Genomic DNA, 19534 nt, shown 5'->3' on the forward strand with positions numbered 1-19534 from the left:
GGAGGGCACACCCCAGCCAGCCCGATCATGGGGGGGGGGACACGCCAGCCAGCCCCACCACGCGTAGCCGGCCGCCAGCCTCCCACTGCTGTCACGGCACAGGTCACCGGGGAGACCCGGGCGGGCGCAGGATCCGCCGGAACAGCGGCGGCGGCAGTGGCGGTGGCGGTGGCGGCGGCGGCGGCGGCGGCGGCGGCGGCGGCGGCGGCGGCGGCGGCGATCGTGCCAGGCATCGGCCGCACCATGCACGACCCTATAAGCTGATCCCCTCACGGAACGGAGGCCCGGGAATGGAGGCCAGAGAGAGGAGGCCCTGGAGAACATCTCCCTGGCCTCCCGTCCCACTGTAGATGATCTTCGCAGCTCTTTTCTGCTGGGACAAAAAGAGAAAGGAAATGGGTGACTTGGTAGGAGCTCACCTTCATCCCGGTGGCCAACCACTCCTGCAAAAGGACCGGAACTCAAGGCAGAGAATAAGGTTGAGCCCACTGGGGACTCTGGGGTGCGACCTCTCTCTGGCCACCACCGACTTCTGGGGTGCCGACCCCTCCCTGGTCACCATCGACTTCTGGGGTGCGACCCCTCTCTGGCCACTACAGACTCCTGGGGTTTCTGTGGTGCAACCCCTCTCTGGTCACCACCGACTCCTGGGGTACGACCTCTCTCTGGTCACTATCGACTCCTGGGGTGCGATCTCTGGCCATCATCAGAAACATACTTCTTAGAAGAGAACTGGATTGTGTTCTGGAAAAAAAAAAATCCATATGCTGTGATTTTTTTTTAATGTCGTCTATTAGAAATGAAAACAATACAATGTTTTTATCAGGCACAAAAAGTCACAGTTGTGATTTTAATTTTAAAGGGGAAAAAATTCCTGAGACATGGATTTTTTAGGGGGAGGGTCGAGGAGGAGGGAAGCAGTTTACCTAGGAGAGCACACAGAATGCCATATCCCAAATTACATTTTATATTTATAATAAGGAACGAGTTGCCAAGGGGGTCCTTGCTCCTGAGAAGCCTCAGTGCCAGGCAGGTTGTGAGTTTCACACTACCCACACATTCCAGCCATGCCACTTAAAAATAAAATATGAATAGAAACCCTGTGCTAAGTATGCGAACAAACACACCTTCAAAACAGGCTGCCAGGACACTGGAGGTGAATGTATGACTAGCTCGTGTCAAAAATGTTTCGAATCTGGCTATTCATTAGGTTTTGCCTTCCCTGGGAGCTGCTAAGACAATGGGGGGTTTCTAGGACCCCCAGAGTGGCTTTGAGTTGGGTTCTGCTGAGAAATTCTGGTTTTGGAGCTCCCAAGAAATCCCAATGTCTGGCGGAGGTCTTGGGGGTGATTTTAGCATGTTTTAAGGACAGGTAGGAACCCTTTCTTTCCCCAAAGGTGTCTGTCTGCAATGCCTGGGTACCTCATTTCCCAGTGAATCCCACGTGGCCTGTGAACCCCTGTGGCTCAGTACCCACCTACCTGTCCCCACCACACAGCTTCCAAGCCAGCCCACGGCCATGACCCTGACTGCTTGCATGTCACCTCTAGCTAACACACAAACACACACACACCGGCCTCCCTGAAATCTGACCATTTTCACCAGTCCTTTGGTGACTAGGAAACATGTCTTTGCCTATGCTGGCAGTTGGTATCTGAATTAAAACCTCTTCAAAACAAAACCTCATGATAATTTCTCCTGTTTGTGGGAATGCTTCATGGTTCTGGGCCTCCCTCCCTCCTGAGTCCCCCTCCCCCTAGCAGGCTCTCTGTCATGGCCTGCTCTTCCTGTGTGCAGTCAACACAAGCATGCCAAGGCCTCCACTGTGAACCTCCTCCCCTAAGGTAGCCTCCCCTCCTCATGGAGGCTCACGGCTCACAAGTCACCCCTCTGCCAACACTGCCACAGAACGAAGGCAGCCATCCACTTAACAGCTGATCCTTGATTCCTCGGTTGGAAGTCTAATGAGCAACTCACACGTTTAAGACAAACATGCATTTCCCCTTCCTCCCTTTCTGTAGCAGACACCCATTGCTGAAGGCAAAATTCTCACAATTGTGCTTGCTTCTCAATTCCAATTCCATCAATATCAGCTTGCTGACTTTACATCCAAGACACACCCTGAATGTGTCCCATATTTTCCCTTCCCCCAATAATCCTCCCCAGATAACCTCCTTCTACTCCTCCCTCCTTGCCCTGACATTCCCCTCATGGTGTGGGACTGAGCTCCCAAGGCCAAAATGATGTCAGGCTCCGGCATGGATTACCTCCTTCCCTCAGCCCTGAACACCACAGAGTCAGCAAGAGCCATGGTTATATTTTTGTCTTGGACATACATGTATTTATGTATATGTTATCATGGTGCTATAACATGTTATCATCTCCTCCTTCAGGACTCTGGATGTCATGCCTTCCTGAAGAAAAGCCCTCCACACAACAAGGTCACACGAATTCCAATCATCGCGCGTTTTAGTTTTTAACGTTTATCCTTGTGTCTGTCCTGTGGTGGGGATATAACCCCTGCTCCAACCCTGAGATGTCCACAAGTGGACTCTTGGTGAGTTCTCGGGTCTGTCCCACTGGTCCCTTTGCAACTCTCTCTGCATTGACATTGCGCAATTACTACCACAGCCCGGCAGGTCCTGCAGCCATCTTGGCCCCTGGAGGAAAACTGCTTTACCTTGGTTTTGGGTTTGTTTTTTATTCCTCCTCAAGGGTCTGACTCTTCTTAGCTTTTGAATCACTTTTCAAATCCACTTGTCATGTTTGACGGAAATGCCCACTGAGATCTCCATCAGGGTCTTTAACTAAATCCAGAGAGCAATTGAAAAGAAGCAGGCATCTGAGGCCAAGACTTGACCCCTCGGACATCGGGTGTCAGTATTGAATCCTACAGACAACAACAATATAACATATATCCTCCTCCCTGCCAAAAAAAAGTTTTTATTTGAACTTAGGGTATTTTTTATCCTATTTATTGTATCTATCATAATCTCTGGGGGTTTTTTTGTTTTTTGTTTTGCCAGTCCTGGGGTTTGAACTCAGGTCCTGGGCACTGTCCCTGAGCTTCTTTTGCTCAAGGCTAGTGCTCTACCACTTGAGCCACAGCACCACTTCTGGTTTTCTCATGGTTTATTGGAGATAAGAGTCTCGTGGACTTTACTTTCCTGCCCGGGCTGGCTTTGAACCGTGATCCTCGGATCTCAGCCTCTTGAGTAGCTAGGATGGCAGGCGTGAGCCACCGGCACCTGGCATAACTGTCTATTTTAAAGATAATTTCCAATTTAAACAACATTTGCAAAGGTTGTGAGATTCCTCAGCCAGCCATTCACATTTTGCAGGCCCTCGGGATGGAACATTGTCAAAAGGAATGTCTAGCAGCCCGGAAGTATTGAGGCGCACATTCCACTTAGGTGTCGCCTGCTTTCCACACATGTCCTCCTATCAAGTCCCATCTAGAACAGGACATTGCACCAGCGATTGCATGTCCGCCTCCGGGGTCCAGGCGCCTCTCTGCATTCCTGGTTTCCCGTGACACTGGCGGTTTTGAGGGGTAGTACAGAAGTAAGGAGGGTTTTGTGTATGTGTGTATGTGTGTTTTAAGTAAAGCATTTTGGGTTGCTCTGTGATTTTCTGATGACCTGACTTGGGCAAGGAGTATTTGAGAAGAGTGTCTTGATGATCTATTTATTTATTTTGCTAGTCCTAGAGTTTGAACTCAGGGCCTGGGTGCTAAGCTTCTTTTTGCTCAAGGCAAGCGCTCTACCACTTGACCACAGCACCACTTCCGGCTTTTTCTGTGTATGTGGTACTGAGGAATCGAACCCAGGGCTTCATGCATGCTAGGCGAGCACTCTACCACTGAGCTACCTTCCCAGCCCACTCTTGCTGTTTTTTATACACTGATTTACCGGCTTGCCTTGTTATTCTAATAGTTTGCGATTTTTATTCTAATAGTTTGCAATTGGCTTTCCTGGAATTTTTTTTGAATCATGCTAACACCTTCATTAATGACAGGATTTTAAAGCTCCAGGTAACAATTGCACTTTTTGCAGTGTTTAGAACCCCAAAAACTCGCTGCAGGCTTGTGTGTGTGTGTGTGTGTGTGTGTGTGTGTGTGTGTGTGTGTGTGTGTGTGTGTGTGTGTGTGTGTGTGTTATTGAAGAGATTAAAACATTGTCTCTCTTCATCTGTGGAGAAGACATTTTGCAGCCCTGTGCACCTCATCTGATAAGGAGGTGAGTTAGGGCAGATTTTTTTTTTTTTTGTCAGTCACCAGGCTTGAACTCTGGGCCTGGGAGCTGTCCTCAGCTCTTCAGCTCAAGATTAGTGCTCTACTACTTGAGCCAAGTGCCACTTCCAGTTTTCTGGTGGTTCATTGGAGAGAAGAGTCTCATGGACTTTCCTGCCTGGCTGGCTTTGAACCGAGATCATTAGATCTCAGCCTCCTGAGTAGCTAGGATTATAGGCATGAGCCACCAGCACCGGATTTAGGGCTGATTTTCTGATGTTGAAACCTGTTTGCAATCCTAAGCCTTCCTTGCTGGTGATCCGGCAGCTGGATACCAGAGTTACATTTTACTTTTGTTCACTTTTTTAAAAAAAATTATGTCATCTGTGTTTGGTTTTGGTAGCAAGGTTACACTAGCCTTATAAAAGAATGGCTATCCCACAGTGTATTCCTCCAGGGAGGATTGTGTCTCACTTTAGTTTTGCTAAAGATTTGATAACTTTGATGACATCTTTTTAAAGTGAATTTTTAGTGTGTTGAGTACATGGTTGTTTGTTTGTTTCTTCTTTTCTGTTTAATTTATTCTTCCTTTCTACTTCTGGGAGTTGCTGTTCCTAGATTCTTCAGTTGTATATTTATCTCATTTCTTTTTTTATTCTTTTTGTTGTTGGTGGTGATTGGGAGAATTGAACTGAGGGCCTGGGCGCTGTCCCTGAGCCTCTTTGTGCTCAAAGCGAGCGCTCTACTACTTGAGCCACAGCACCACTTCCAGTTTTCTGGTGATTTATTGCAGATAAGAGTCTCACGGACTTTTCTGCTTTGGCTGGCTTTGAACCTGGACCCTCAGATCTCAGCCTCCTGAGTAGCTAAGATGACAGGAGTAAGCCACCGGCACCCGGCTCTTTCTTAATGTCTAACACAGGCATTTAAGGCTGTACATTTGCCTCCCAAGACTCTTGGGAGTATACCCCACACACTTCCCTGGACTCCAGTTCTGTGCTGTATGTCTAGTGGTGGCATTAAGGAATGTGTTTAGGGTCCCCAGCTTATAAGCTAGAAAGAAAGAAAGAAAGAAAGAGAGAAAGAAAGAAAGAAAGAAAGAAAGAAAGAAAGAAAGAAAGAAAGAAAGAAAGAAAGAAGGAAAGAAAGAGAGAGAAAGAAAGAAAGAAAGAGAGAGAAAGAAAGAAAGAAAGAAAGAAAGACAGCAGACAGACAGAAAGAAAGAAAGAAAGACAGAAAGAAAGAAAGAAAGACAGACAGACAGACAGAAAGAAAGACAGAAAGAAAGAAAGAAAACGAGAGAGAGAAAGGAAGAAAGGAAGGAAGGAAGGAAGAAGGAAGGAAGAAGGAAGGTAGAAAGAATCCTTTGAATGCAGATTGGCCTATGGCACTTGTTAAACTCGGCAACCACAGAAATAGCTCCAAGTCGCCAACAATAAACATGAGGAGAGATACGTTTTTTTGCTGCCAGTGAGCGGGGTCCGGGGCACTTGGGGTACAAGAAAAGAGGGACCATGGGACCTGGGCAGCCAAGAGGGGCATAAGATAAAGGCCAGAGAGGAGGGAGGCTTGGGCCCTGCAGGTTGCTTGTAGATTGAAGCTCTCAGGCAACCTCTAGCACACTGCAGGGTTCCTTCCCCATGGCTTCCACATCTCACCCAGGGCTTTGAGGAATGTCACAAGGGACTCATGGCATGCCACTGCCTCAGGATACCAGCGATAGCGAATAAGCAGAAGAATCTGGCTTCCCCAATGCAGATCTGGCCAGGAGAAAAATACATTCCTATCGGATTGCACCATAGATAAATCTAAAGAGAGTAGGGGAAAGACAATCAGGGAGACAGAAGTAAAGCATGAGTCAGAGGCAGAAAAACAGCTGCAGATAAGAAAAATAGATTAAAAAAAATAATCCTCGGGATGACCAAAATAGTCAACAAGAGAGGACTAGCTGGATAAAATATGGCACATGCATTGCAGGACCACCAGAAGGAAATGAAAAAAAAAAAAAAAGAAAATGGAATAATCTCCAAGAAACAGTGCTAAATGAAAACCCAAGGCGCTGAGCAGTAATTGCCACACACTGTTTATCAGATGAAAAGAAATGCGTAATAGTCACACTTGCTTCTATAGGCATGGAACAAGTTTGGAGAAATACCCATGCAGATTGTGGGGGGGGGGGGGCGGGGGAAGGGTCTCCTTCTGGAGGCCAAGGGATGGGACTCGTGAAGGGAGTTTTCACCCCACACTCTTCCTGAACAACACTGCCTGTTGGGAATTAAAGCAAGACAAATCAGGCACTGATTGGCCCGAAATACACAGGAGTGAGGCTGACATGTGGAGGAGCGTGGGTCAAGGCCAACTCAGACAGAAAAGCCCATCAAGCCGGGCACTGGTGGCTCATGCCTATAATCCTAGCTACTCAGGAGGCTGAGATCTGAGGATCCAGGTTCAAAGCCAGCCCAGGCAGGAAAGACTGTGAGACTCCTATCTCCAATAAACCACTAGAAAACTGGAAGTGGCGCTGTAGCTCAAGTGGTAGAGAGCTCGCCATGAGCTGAAGAGCTGAGGGACAGCGCCCAGGCCCAGAGTTCAAGCCCCATGACTGACCAAAAAAAAGAAAAGAAAAGGCCATGAGACGCCATCTCTAAAATAACTAGCAGAAAACAGGCCTGGAGGCATGGCTTCATGGTAGAGCACTAACCAAACAAGCAAAGCAAGGGCCAGGTTCTGATTTTAAACCCTCATAAACACTGGAAAAAGGAAAAGAAAAAGAAAATAGTGAAAGCAAGCAGGCTGGGTGTGGTGGTGCATTACTGTAATCTCAGCACTTAGCTAGCCTCAGCTGACTCAGCAGGATGTCAAGTTGAAGACAGCCATGCTGCTTTGTGGGACCCTGTCTCAGAAAAACAAAAAACAGGGCTGGGAAGGTGGCTTAGTGGTAGAGCACTTGCCTTGCATGCTCGAGGCCCTGGGTTCGATTCCTCAGCACCACATAAGCAAAAAAGAAAAAAGCTGGAAGTGGCACTGTGGCTCAAGTGGTAGAGCGCTAGCCTTGAGCTGAAGAGCTGAGGGACAGCGCCCAGGCCCAGAGTTCAGGCCCCATGACTGGACCTCCCCACCCCCCCAAAAAAAGCACTCATGTATACACTGCCTTTTAGGAAAGTAGCGTGGTGACTGAACAGGTGCATAGCACCCAAGAGGCTCCCCAGATACAGTGTCTGTGAGCTAAGAACCAGCATTTATGTGCTTGTGCATTGACTCAGAGGCAGTTATGGATGGATTTGCAACTGGGCCTCACTGTGCTCCTTGTCAGGACCCCTGACAAGAACTCGAGAGGTCAGGTCTTCCGCCAGGTAGAAGACACACACTTCTGCACTAGGAAACTGGGGAAACCTAATCACATACATACACACACACACACACACACACACACACACACACACACACACACACACACACACACACGCACGCACGCACGCACGCACACACATTTTTAGGGAAGGCAGAATAACTTGACATCTCAGTGTGATTGGAAATATCCTTCAAATGCCCAAGAACAAATTATTCTCAGTCCACACGAATCATTCCTGGGCATTGAAACAGACAGAAAAGCTTGCCAGTTCACTTAATAAAATTAGAATAGTGGCTTTCGAGAACATATTTCTTACAAGGAAACCATGCTCCGAGAATAAATACCGTGTACCAGGCACCCATTCTGTGCCAAGCTCTGGGGTAAGGGTTTTAAAAAAAGAACTGGTGGTGCTTGGAAAATAGTCCTGCTGTTCTTCAAAAGGTTAAACATAAGTGCCACCACCTGACAGAGCCATTCCACTCTTAGGTGACATGCAAACATATGTCAACACCAGCGTATATGAGGGAGTGCTGGTGCAGCAGGCTTCTTCACGACCCCCAAATGGGAATCTATAAGGAGCTAAGTCAAAGTGGTACGTCCACACAACAGAATACTATATGACAATAAAAAATACAGCATGGATGAACTTAGAAGTGAAAAAAAAAAAAAAACAATCACCAAAGCTTATATGATTCCCTATTATTCCATGTACATGAAATGCCCAGAATAAGTAAATCAGTGGACACAAGCTAGAATTAATGGCTACTTACAGCAGGGGGTAGGGGAATGGAGAGCTGAAGGTTTCTTTCCTTCCTTCCTTCCTTCCTTTCCTTTCCTTTCCTTTTTGGTCAGTTATAGGGCTTGAACTCAGGACCTAGGCCTGAGCTTTTTCATTCAAGGCTAGTGCTCTACCACCTAAGCTACAACTCCACTTCCAGTTTTCTGGGGGTTTATTGGAGATAAGAATCTCACAGGGGCTGCAATGCTTGATAAGAAATGTACTCATTATCTTGCCCATGTAATTGTAGCCCCTCTGTACAGTATGTTCACAAAAAATAAAAATTAAAAAAATTAAAAAAAAAAAGAATCTCACAGGGACTTTCCTGTCTGGGCTGACTTTGAACCACAATCCCCAGATCTCAGCCACCTGAGTAGCTAAGATGACAGGTGTGAGGACCAGCCTAGCCAAAGGTTTCTTTTGCAAGGTACTGAAAAGTCCTTAAATTATTATCCACAGTGATGTGACATCTGTGGGAATATACTAAATACTACCGAGTCACATACTTTACATGGCGCATTGTAGGTAAGTGAATTATACCTTGAGAAAGTTGTTATTAAGCTGGGAAGGTGGCTCAGTGGTAGAGTGCTTGCTTAGCAGGCTTTTGAGGCCCTGGGTTCGATTTCTCAATACCACATACACAGAAAAAACCAGAAGTGGTGCTGTGGCTCAGGTGGTAGAGTGCTAGCCTTGAACAGTGCCCAGGCCTTGTGTCCAAGTCCCAGGACTGGAAAGTAAATAGATAGATAGATACATAGATAGAGAGATGATGTAAATATCTGGGCCAGGTGCTGGTGGCTCAAGCCTGTCATCCCAGCTACTCAGGAGGCTGAGATCTGAGGATTGCAGTTCAAAGCCAGCCTGGCAGGAAAGTCCATGAGACTCTCATCTCCAGTAAACCACCAGAAAACAGGAAGTGTCATTGTGGCTCAAGTGGTAGAGCACTAGCCTTGGGCTTAGAGCTGAGGACAGTGCCTAGGCCCAGAGTTCAAGCCCCATGACTGACAAAAAAAAAATTAAAATTAAAAATAAAAAACAGCCCAAAGAGGAGAGTCCATGAGACTCTTATTTTCAATTAAGTACAAAAAAAAAAAAAAAAAAGCCCAAAGTCGAACTATGGCTCAAGGGGTAACACAATCAAGCTATGGCTCAAGGGGTAACACACTAGCTTTGAGCACAAAAGATCAAGGACAGTGGCCCTGAGTTCAAGCCTGAGGGGATGGCACAAAAAAAAAAAAAAAAAAAAGGAAAGACAAGGCAAGGAAAAGAAAAAGAAAAAATCTAGAGAATCTACCACTAGTGGGAACAGATCGGTTCAGATAGTCCCTTGCCTCTGCCTGGTGGCTTGTGGCTTTCTGAGACAGTGCCAGGCAGATTTACTTTCTTCCTCTCCACCATGACTAACCAGTTCATAAAAGCCACCTCCTAAGAACAAATAATTCCTACGGCGTTATTATTTCAAACCCCAGAGTAAGGGCCGTGGTGACATTTAAGAACTCAGCCAGTGGCTTTTGATCTCATATGGGTCTTTCTTGACTTTGAGAGTGCCCAAGGCATACTAAAAAACAAATAATAATAATAATAATAATATCTATCCCTCATAAAACTTTTACAATGTGTAAGCCGGGCCTGGTGCAGGGTGTTTTATGTAAGACGTGCAGATTATAAGGGTGTGACAGAGGTGGCTGCTGCAACTTTCAGTGCATGCCCGACCAGAGGAGAGCCAGACAGCACTGCGTCTGTCCAGGTCCTAAGCCAGTGTGGTGGACGGCTCTGCGTATCAAACCCAAACCTGCCAGGAGGTGCCCGAGAAGCTCTCAGCCACCCCTGCTGCTGGGGAACGTTGCTCAGCTATTAACTGTGAAAGCCATAATGAAATGAATCATTCTTGAAAGGAAGGCAGGGAATATAAAACTTGGCAAATGTCAAGAGAGTGTTTTCCTCAGAAACCACTGGATCCTTTGCCACATGCATCACCATTTACAGACAGCTTCCTCAGGCATCTAACCAGTAACCCTTGTGGCTTTATAAGTTTTGAGAAAAGCACTTTTTTTTTCCAACCCCAAATATACCTCATTTTGAAGCAGGAACAGCTAGTTTTAATGGAAGAGATGCATGTGCCAGGAATGTTTCTAAGCACTTTCACTTTAGCTTATTAAATGTTTGGAATAATGGTCCAAGAAAGGGACATGTAATAATAATTCCTGTTTTACAGACAAGGAGACCCACAGACCGGATGGTTGACAGGTCCAAGGGCACAAGGGCTAGTAATTGGCCAGGATTAAAACCCAGTTCAGGGCTGGGAAGGTGGCTCAGTGGTAGAGCTTGCCTTGCATGCCTGAGGCCCTGGGTTCAATTCCTCAGTACCACATAAGCAAAAAGGAAAAAGCCAGAAGTGGTGCTGTGGCTCAAGTGGTAGAGCGCTAGCCTTGAGCTGAAGAGCTGAGGGACAGCGCCCAGGCCCAGAGTTCAGGCCCCACGACCGGACCCCCAAAAAAACAAAAAAACAAAAAACCCAGTTCATCCAGCTCCACTCTCTAACTAAACCTCTTCTCAAAAAACAATATGAGCTGAGCACCAGTGGCTCGTACCTGTCATCCTAGCTACTCAGGAGGTTGAGATCTGAGGATTGCAGTTCAAAACAACCCAGGCTGACAAGTCCCTTTGGGACTCTTATCTCCAATAAACCACCAGAAAACCAGCAGCAGTGCTGTGGCTCAAAATGGTAGGGCACTAGCCTTGAGCAAAAGAGCTCAGGGACAGTGCCCAGGCCCCGAGTGCAAGCCCTCGGACTACCACCACCACCAACAAAAGTCCTCATTGAAATAAATGGTGGGGCCAGAAGCCAGCGGCTCATACTGTCATCCCAGCTACTCAGGAGGCTGAGATTTGAGGATCGCGGTTCAAAGCCAGCCTGGGAAAGAAAGTCCATGAGACTCTTATCTCCAATGAACCACCAGAAAACCAGAAGTGGCATTGTGGCTCAAGTTGTAGACTGCTCACCTTGAGCTGAAGAGCTGAGGGACAGTGCCCAGGCCTAGAGTTCAAGCCCCACGACTGACAAAAATATACTCTCCCCCCCCCCCCAAAAAAAAAAAAACAACAAAAGAGAAAAAGTGCAGCTTTCAAGGGTGATGGGCAGGAATGGAAACCTGCTTCCGGCTTTCAAGGAACGTGTGTGTTCTCTCCCCTTTTCTGGCAGGTGTGCCAGGGCCTGGACATCAGTGGAGGCCTCCAGTCCATTTCCACGAACTGGTTCAGGGGTTTGCGATCCCCAGGCTGTTTTTCTTGGAAAGAACTCTGCGTAATGAAACTAACAAAGAGCCGACAGAGCTATCCCCATGCTGCCAGTGTGGGCAAAGGAAGGAGAGATTTCCATGTCATCCTCTGGCAGCCCTGGAGGGGGGAGCCGCTGGCATCTGTTGGGCCATCCGTGCCCTGTTCCTCTCCGTGGGTGAGGCCAGGACCTGGGGAGGTAAAGCGGCATGCGAAAGCACCCAGGCCTCTCCACCGGCGCTTCCGCCCTTCACACCCTACCAGTTTAATTTTAATCTAATAAACCTGCGGATATTCAGGAAATGCATCGTTTCCTGACTAAGTATAAGTTCCAAAACTAGCAGAAACCAGGCTGGTGCTGCAGGGGGCGGATCGTAAACGCCCTGGAGACTCCCAAGAAGCAAGGATGTGCCACAGGTTCATTCAGGTCATAAAAACGGGCTTCCTAGCAGACTGTAATAGTCTAGGCTAGGAGGCCATCAGCGCCTTTGATTCTTTCTCCAAACCACCATTCCTTCTCCCCAGATTGAGGGTCCCTGGGAGGCCAGCTTGCCTTTCTGGCTGTTATTCCGTGTTCTGATCACTCCCTTTGCAATAATGTGTTTCATGCAGGAGCAGAGGAAGTGAACCCAGGCCCCTAAACTCTAAGGTGTGTGCAGTCACTCAACTGACAAGCCAAAGGGTTCAGACCCAAGGCCACACCACGCAGTCCACAAAACCAGCATCCTCAGGAGATTTCAACAGCCGAAAATCCAGACCTCGTTTAACCCCAGGGAAAAGTGAAATAGGGAGAAACAGGTGTGAGGGCTGGGGTGGGGGAGGCGAACCTACACTCTCCAAAGTCAGCTATCTGCAGGGTTCCCCTAAACCTCCCAAACCCTGTTCACAGCCAAAAGTACCTTTAAAAGAGGTAAGACCCGAACCAGGCACCAATGGCTCACGCCCATCCTCTCAGCTACTCAGGAGGCTGAGATCTGAGAATCATGGTTTAAAACCAACCTAAGGTAGGGAAATCTGTGAGACTCTTGTTTCCAATTAACCATCAAAACCTGGAAGTAAAGCTGTAGTGTAAATGGTAGAGCACTAGCCTTGAGTTAAAAGAACTCACAGTGCCCAGGGCCTGAGTTCAAGCCCCAGGACTAGCACACACGTGTGAACACACACACAGAAAAGGAAGTGGCGCTGTGGCTCGAGCCATAGAGCTAAGGGACAGTGCCCAGGCCCAGAGTTCAAGCCCTATGGTTGACAAAAAAGAAAGAAGAAAGAAAGAAAGAAAGAAAGAAAGAAAGAAAGAAAGAAAGAAAGAAAGAAAGAAAGAAAGAAAGAAAGAAAGAAAGAAAGGTGAGACCAAACTCCAGATAAATGCTAAAATACAGATGAACTTCAAAAGCATTAGACAAATCCGGAGATTCCATTTTCATGAAACATTCAGAGAAGGGAGATCTAAAGAGACTGCTTGGTGTTGCCTGAGTGGGGAGGCTCAACCTACCACCAACAGGTGTGTGTGTGTGTGTGTGTGTGTGTGTGTGTGTGTGTGTGTGTGAAGGAGTGATGGAAGAGGAGGCTGCACAGCTCCACACACATGCTAGAATGCTCTGGGTACAGGGGACGTGAGCTACGTTGCTCAGAGCAGCAGGAGCCCAGCAGACGATCACTGAGGCTGAGGTGGAGGCTGACCATCAGAAAGCACCACACCTGGTGTAGAAAAGGAGAGCCAGGTGGGGGCCGCACCAGGTGTTGCCTGCTCTTGGCAGGCCCTCTGCTCTGTTACAAACCCTTGAGGGGTGCTGGGTCCCTTGCGTGGTGGTTTGGCAGGGAGTGGGGGTCCGCGGCGAGACTTGGGGAAAGAGAGTATGTCTGACTCAGTTGTGATCGAGACTGCAAAATGGCTGACTCAGACTCTAGGGCGGCACGGGGGGGGGGGGGGTAGGAGGTCGGGTGGGGGGGTGTCTCTGGGGATGAGAAGGCCCACCACGTGCACCCACCTGGTCTGCTCTCACAGGGTTCAGATGGGGCCGGGCAGATGGCCCTTGTGCAGGGGTCAGCCCTGGCTTCTAGTGTAGGCCCAGCCAGGCCTCACTGAGTTCCCACCACTGTGGCCAGTGGCTGGTTCCTCCACAAAGTCAGGAAACAATCCCCTCCGCTGATGTTTTGGCTCTAAGCCTCACCATCCCAGGGGCTTTCAAGTCTCATCTCCTCAACTTGGACGGGGTGGGATCCCAGAGCCGTAGGCACGCCTCAGCCATTCCCAGGGCCCGGGTATTTCTGCTCACAGTGCTTTCACATGGTGATGGAAGCAATGAGATCATCAGCTCTTCAGGGAGAGTCTCTGTTTTTTTTTTTGGGGGGGGGGTCTAGTCGTGGGGCCTGAACTCTGGGCCTGACCGCTGTCCCTCAGCTCTTCAGCTCAAGGCTTGTGCTCTACCACTTGCACCACAGTGCCATGTCCAGCTTTTTTCTATTTTGCTTATGTGGTGCTGAGGAATCGAACCCAGGGCCTCATACATGCAAGGCAAGTGCTCTACCACTGAGCCACCTTCCCAGCCCCGAGTCTTTGCTTTTGAACGGTGGTTAGGTGTATTCAAATGTGTATAAGATAGGCTGTTGTGTAGCTGGAAGTGAAGCAGTGAGGCCCGGGCACTGGCCCGCATGAGGACCAGGTCTCCTTCACCTGTGGGGTGGGTCACGTGACTGGGCGGGCAGAAGTCGAAGGGGCACCCGGGATGGGGAGGGTCACTGTAAATGGAGCTAGCTGATAGATGAATTACTTGATAAAACAGACTTTGCATTTGCCACTGGATAGCCTTGTGGGAGAACCAATGCTGTCAGATTTGGTTAAAAAGAAATACAGGATGAACCCGGTCCAACTTGAATTTCCAATAAGCTGTTGAATGTGGTGGGAGGGGGTTGTCGTTTTACTATTATGTGTGTCTCCCCTAGGTGCCCCCCGCCGTCCTGTGTTCTGTCAGCCACTCTCAGACAGTGAGGAAGGGGAGGAAGAACACAACACCTGAAATGTGTCCCCCCTCCCGTCCACAGGAAGGCCACAGTTAAAGGGGGGATGGCTAAGGCTGCACTGTGCTTCCTCTTCGCCAAACCTCTCTTCATGGTGATCATTAATTTTTTTTCTCTTACATTTCCATCAAATCACACGCACACACCCCAAATACTGAGTGGGAGCTGATGGCAAGCGGGTGGGGTTTTGGTTCCTGGCTGGGCCTCCAGAGCCATAGGATTTCCATCTCTGCCCACTCCTCCGCTTTTCTTCCTTTCCCCACGCCAGCTGTGGTTTCCATGGTAACAGACCCAGCCGTGCTGCAGCCCGGCAGCACTGAGAGCTCTTGATGCTGGAAGGGGCCCTTGATGCTGGAAGGGGCCCCGCCCGCCCGCCCGCCCAGGAACATCGACCCGCTGGGCTGGGCTGGGCTGGGGGATGGGAGAAGCCTCTGGCTCCTCCATTCCTCGTTCCTGCAAGAATTCTGTGCGTGTTGAATTTGTCTGTGGGTGAGGGCGAGGTACCCACAAAACTACAAAAAGCTGGTCCTTCTGTGAGGTCACTCTGCAGGTCCCGTGGTACCCTCCCCATTCCTGTCCTCCATAGCTGCTGTCAATTCTAGTGACATGTCACCTCAAATGTTACCCAACTCAAGGAGCCATGAACAGGAAGGGGCTCTGGGTGTGAGTGCAAGTGAAACACTGCAACTCCACCCTCAACGGCTACTCGGGCCAGGTATGATGGCAAGCAAGTGGATGCAGTAGTGAACAAAACAGGTCTGACGTCTGTTTTCCTGGTGACTTAGGTTTTGGTGGAAAGAAAGGAAAAAAAAAGCTGTGTGCCGGGTCATCCTAGCGACTTAGGAGGCTGAGATCTGAGGATCTTGGTTCAAAGCCAGCTGGGGCAGGAAAGTCTGTGAGACGCTTATCTCCAATAAACCACCAGAAAACCAGAAGTGGCATTGTGGCTCAAGTGGTAGAGCGCTTGCCTTGAGCTGAAGAGCGCAGGGACAGCGCCCAGGCCCAGCGTTCAAGACCCACAACCAATAAAAATAAGTTAAAAAAAATAAAACAAAATAAGTAAAAAAAAAATCCTAAGCTCCTTGGGTGCACATCTCTTTTAGGAGGCATTCTGATTTGGCCAGGATCCTGCAGACGCAGCAGCCAGCCTTGTTTTCAGGAATTAATGAAGAAATCACCTCCCTGCCCCCACCAGCTTGGCTCTTCTGCTTCTAGAACTCCTCAGAACCCTGGTCCTGGCAGTGCAGAAGGCCCTGCCCCCCCCCCCATCAACACACACCCAGCCACACTTCTTCTTAGAGGTGCTGTCCCTGCTGCTCCCCGCACCTCCCCTCTTCCACCTGCCAGTCCTGCTGCCTGAAATAGCTCCTTCATCAGACTCAACCTCATCGCATCCAATATGGTGAGGGCTGCCGGGAGCTGGGCCTGGCTTTCCTGGGCATCCATACCCTTCAGCCACCCCGGTGACCTTTCTAAAATGAAAACCCGTGTCAGCCCCTCCAGACAGGCAAGACTCGGCCTAGGGGAAAGCTCTGTGCCAGTTCTTCCAGTGTAACCAAGGAAGAAATAAACTCAGGGTCCAGCTCCAGGACGGTGTGTTCTGAGAGGGGGCTGTTGGGAGCTCGGAGTGGTGTGGGGGACAATGGCACCACAGGGAAAGCGGAAGGCAAACGTGCATGTTGGCCTAGCACAAGCCCGCAAAGGGGAGATTGTGGTATTTGTTTCTTTTTTTCTCTGCTGGGTCCCAGGCACCTCCTGGCAGGCCCGGGCTTTTAGGACTAGGTCTGCCTTGAAAACAGAACAACTGCGGGTGCAAAGAAACCTCCGCCATGTCTCTCACTTGTCTGGCGGGGGTCGGGGTGTCTCTGTGTGTAGGTGACTTTTCACCCTTCTCCCCCTGTTGTGTCTTCTGTGATTTCTGAACCCACAATGGATGCCTACTTCCTTCCTACAGTCAGGAGAGGGATGAAGCCAGCCCACATCGCAGGGGAGCAGCAGGAGCTGGCTGGGTCTCAGGTCTCTGCCGGCAGCAGCACCTGTGTGGGATTAGGGGCCGGCATGAGTTACCCCAGGCCCCTTCCCGACTCAGTCCTCCCCCCCCCCCCCGTCCCCCCTCCACTCCCAGCTGTCATGTGATCCAAGACACATCTGCGGGCTCAGCACACAGGAGAACTCGTGCACACACCCCCTCCCCGCCAGGCCCCGAGATATCTGCCCGGCAACTGACAACCGTTTTCATCTGCGCATGCTCCAGCCCGGGCCAGGCCAAGGCCCTGGTTCAGCCATGTGGTGCGCGAAGCCCCCTCGGAGTTCTGTCCAGTGGCTCCTCCCTGCCCGGGACCTCTGCTGCTCCTCGCCCTGTTTTTGCGATTGTTTCCCCCTCCCTTCCCCCCTCCTCTGGTGTGAGGTCCCGTGCATTCTGTACTACTAGCCAGGGAAAGGGGGTGTCTTTGCAAGAGCAAAATCTGACCACAACACCCCTGGTTTAGGACTGGCCAGCACCCCTTCTATGCCCTCAACGTCAGTGGGCAATGTGCTCCCTCCCTTCCTTCCCTTCCCTCCCTCTCTTTGGCACTACTGCGGTTTGAACTCAGGGCCCTTGCTCTCCCCCTTGGCATACACCCAGCCGGCAGGGATGGATGGCCCCTGGGCTGTGCCCGCCATGGAGCTCCGAAGCCAGGTTTGAAGTCTGCAGCCAAGGCTGGCTCTTCTTGCTGCTTCCGGACAACGTCCATCCTGTTACAACCTCACTGAGCTCCTTCAAAACGGGGACCCTCTCTTGCCAGAACCTCTTCACATGTATGGAACCTGAACCCGGACTGGGCTGCACCTCGTAAGACCAGCCAGGCAGAAATGACTTTCAGGAGAGTGGGTAGATCCTTGTGTTGAGTAAATAAACGGAAAAGACAAATGTTGCCTGCTTTCTCTCATGTGTGAACTCTAGACTTTAAAAAAAAAAAAAAGACAAGGGGCTGGGAAGGTGGCTCAGTGGTAGAGCACTTGCTTTGCATGCATGAGGCCCTGGGTTCAATTCCTCAGCACCACATAAGCAAAAAGAAAAAAGCCAGAAGTGGCACTGTGGCTCAAGTGGTAGAGCGCTAGCCTTGAGCTGAAGAGCTGAGGGACAGCGGCCAGGCCCAGAGTTCAGGCCCCATGACCGGACCCAAAAAAAAAAAAAAAAAAAAGACGTAAAAGCTGAGGAAGTCACCAGGGAGACCAGGGAGGTGGGGGGGGGGGAGGGGGAAGTCCTGAGGGGGAGGGGCATGAATGGATCATAGCACAAACAAGGGTGAAAACGCCATGGTGAAGCCACTGCTTCATACAACTGTGACAACGCTGTGTTCACAAGCATTTCATGGGCTGGGCTGGCTTTGAACTGCGATCCTTAGATCTCAGCCTCCTGAGCAGCTAGGATGACAGGTGTGTGCCCCCTGCTCAGTGCTTGCTTTTTCGTCTATGTATTAGTATCTGTCCACTGTCCACGCGGAACACTGGTGCTTCTGTGCATACAAGCCACAGTCTTTCTGCAGCCTTGTCACTGTTTTCCTGGTCCGTGTGTCTTCCCCTCCCACTGCTGGTGCCTGGGCCCCAATGGGACCCGTTGAGCATTCCCACCATTCACACTCAGGCAAGATTCCACGAGTGAGAGGAAGACAGGTGGCTCTCAGCTTTCTCCTGGCCTGTGGCTCGTGCCACAGAGGGTTCTCATTCCATCTACTTGGGTGCCAACAAGGGGGACTTGTTCTCTCTCTCTTTTTTTTTTTGGGTCCGGTTGTGGGGCCTGAACTCTGGGCCTGGGTGTTATCCCTCAGCTCTTCAGCTCAAGGCTAGCGCTCTACCACTTGAGCCACAGCGCCACTTCTGGCTTTTTTCTTTTTCCTTATGTGGTGCTGAGGAATTGAACCCAGGGCCTCATGCATGCAAGGCAAGTGCTCTACCACTGAGCCACCTTCCCAGCCCGGGGAGCCTTGTTCTCTGTGGGAAGCCCTGCACAGGCCCAGGTGGCACCCCCCAAACCCCACACAGCCACGGTGGGGATCTGCATGGGGCCCCTGAAAAAGAGCTGGAGCCGCCAGGACCACGCTGTGCCAGCAGACGCCCACGCAACCACGTTTGTGGGTGTCCACCGGCAGATGTGTGGAGATGTGGGTGAGCATCTTCCAGGGGGCCCTGCCTGGCCTTGCACACCCCGCTGGGGAGCCGGGCCCCCACTGGCCATGGGACCCCAGGCCCTCAGGAAACCTGTCCGTCTGCCTTGCTGTGTGTCACCTAAGTGGCATTGCGTTGTCCCTTTGGGACATGGGAGCTGCCATTTCCAGGCCAGTGGCCTTCCCTGGAGAGACAACTCCTGGGGGCCCCATCCCGGGGGAGGGGGGCGCGGGGCTCCTGCACCCTGCACCCACACCCCTCCCCGCCCATGGTGGAGTGAGGAGGAGGGTCAGGGGAGCTGGCTGGCTTCCTGGCCCCCCACCGGGGCCTCCCGCCGGCAGCTGGAAGGATTAAGGCAAAGAGGCTCCTGGAGTCCCCAAGTCTGGCTCTGCTGCCAGCGACCTCCCAAGGGAGTTGGTGCTGGCCAGAGGCCCCGAGGCTCCCAAATCAATCAGGGGGTCTGAAGGGTGTGGGGCTGTGACCTTTGAACAGGGATCCCTGGGACCCCTGCAGGCCGGCAGGCAGGCCCCAGCCCAGGGGGAGAGTGCAGGTCGCAGGATCCATTCCTTGCCTTGGAAAAGGGATCCACCCGCTCCTCTTACAGCCAGGGCTGAGGCCCGCCCCCCCTCCCCGAGCTCCTGCTGTCCAGGCCTGGGCGGGCCGGCCCAGCCCTGTTGTTCAGGGGGAGGCAGAGGATGACCTGCCATGTTCAACCGGAGTTCATCAGGCCAAA

Source organism: Dipodomys merriami, unplaced genomic scaffold (genome assembly GCF_024711535.1).
Source record: "Dipodomys merriami isolate MVZ:Mamm:240054 unplaced genomic scaffold, mDipMer1.0.p SCAF_57, whole genome shotgun sequence".
Lineage (NCBI taxonomy): Eukaryota > Metazoa > Chordata > Mammalia > Rodentia > Heteromyidae > Dipodomys > Dipodomys merriami.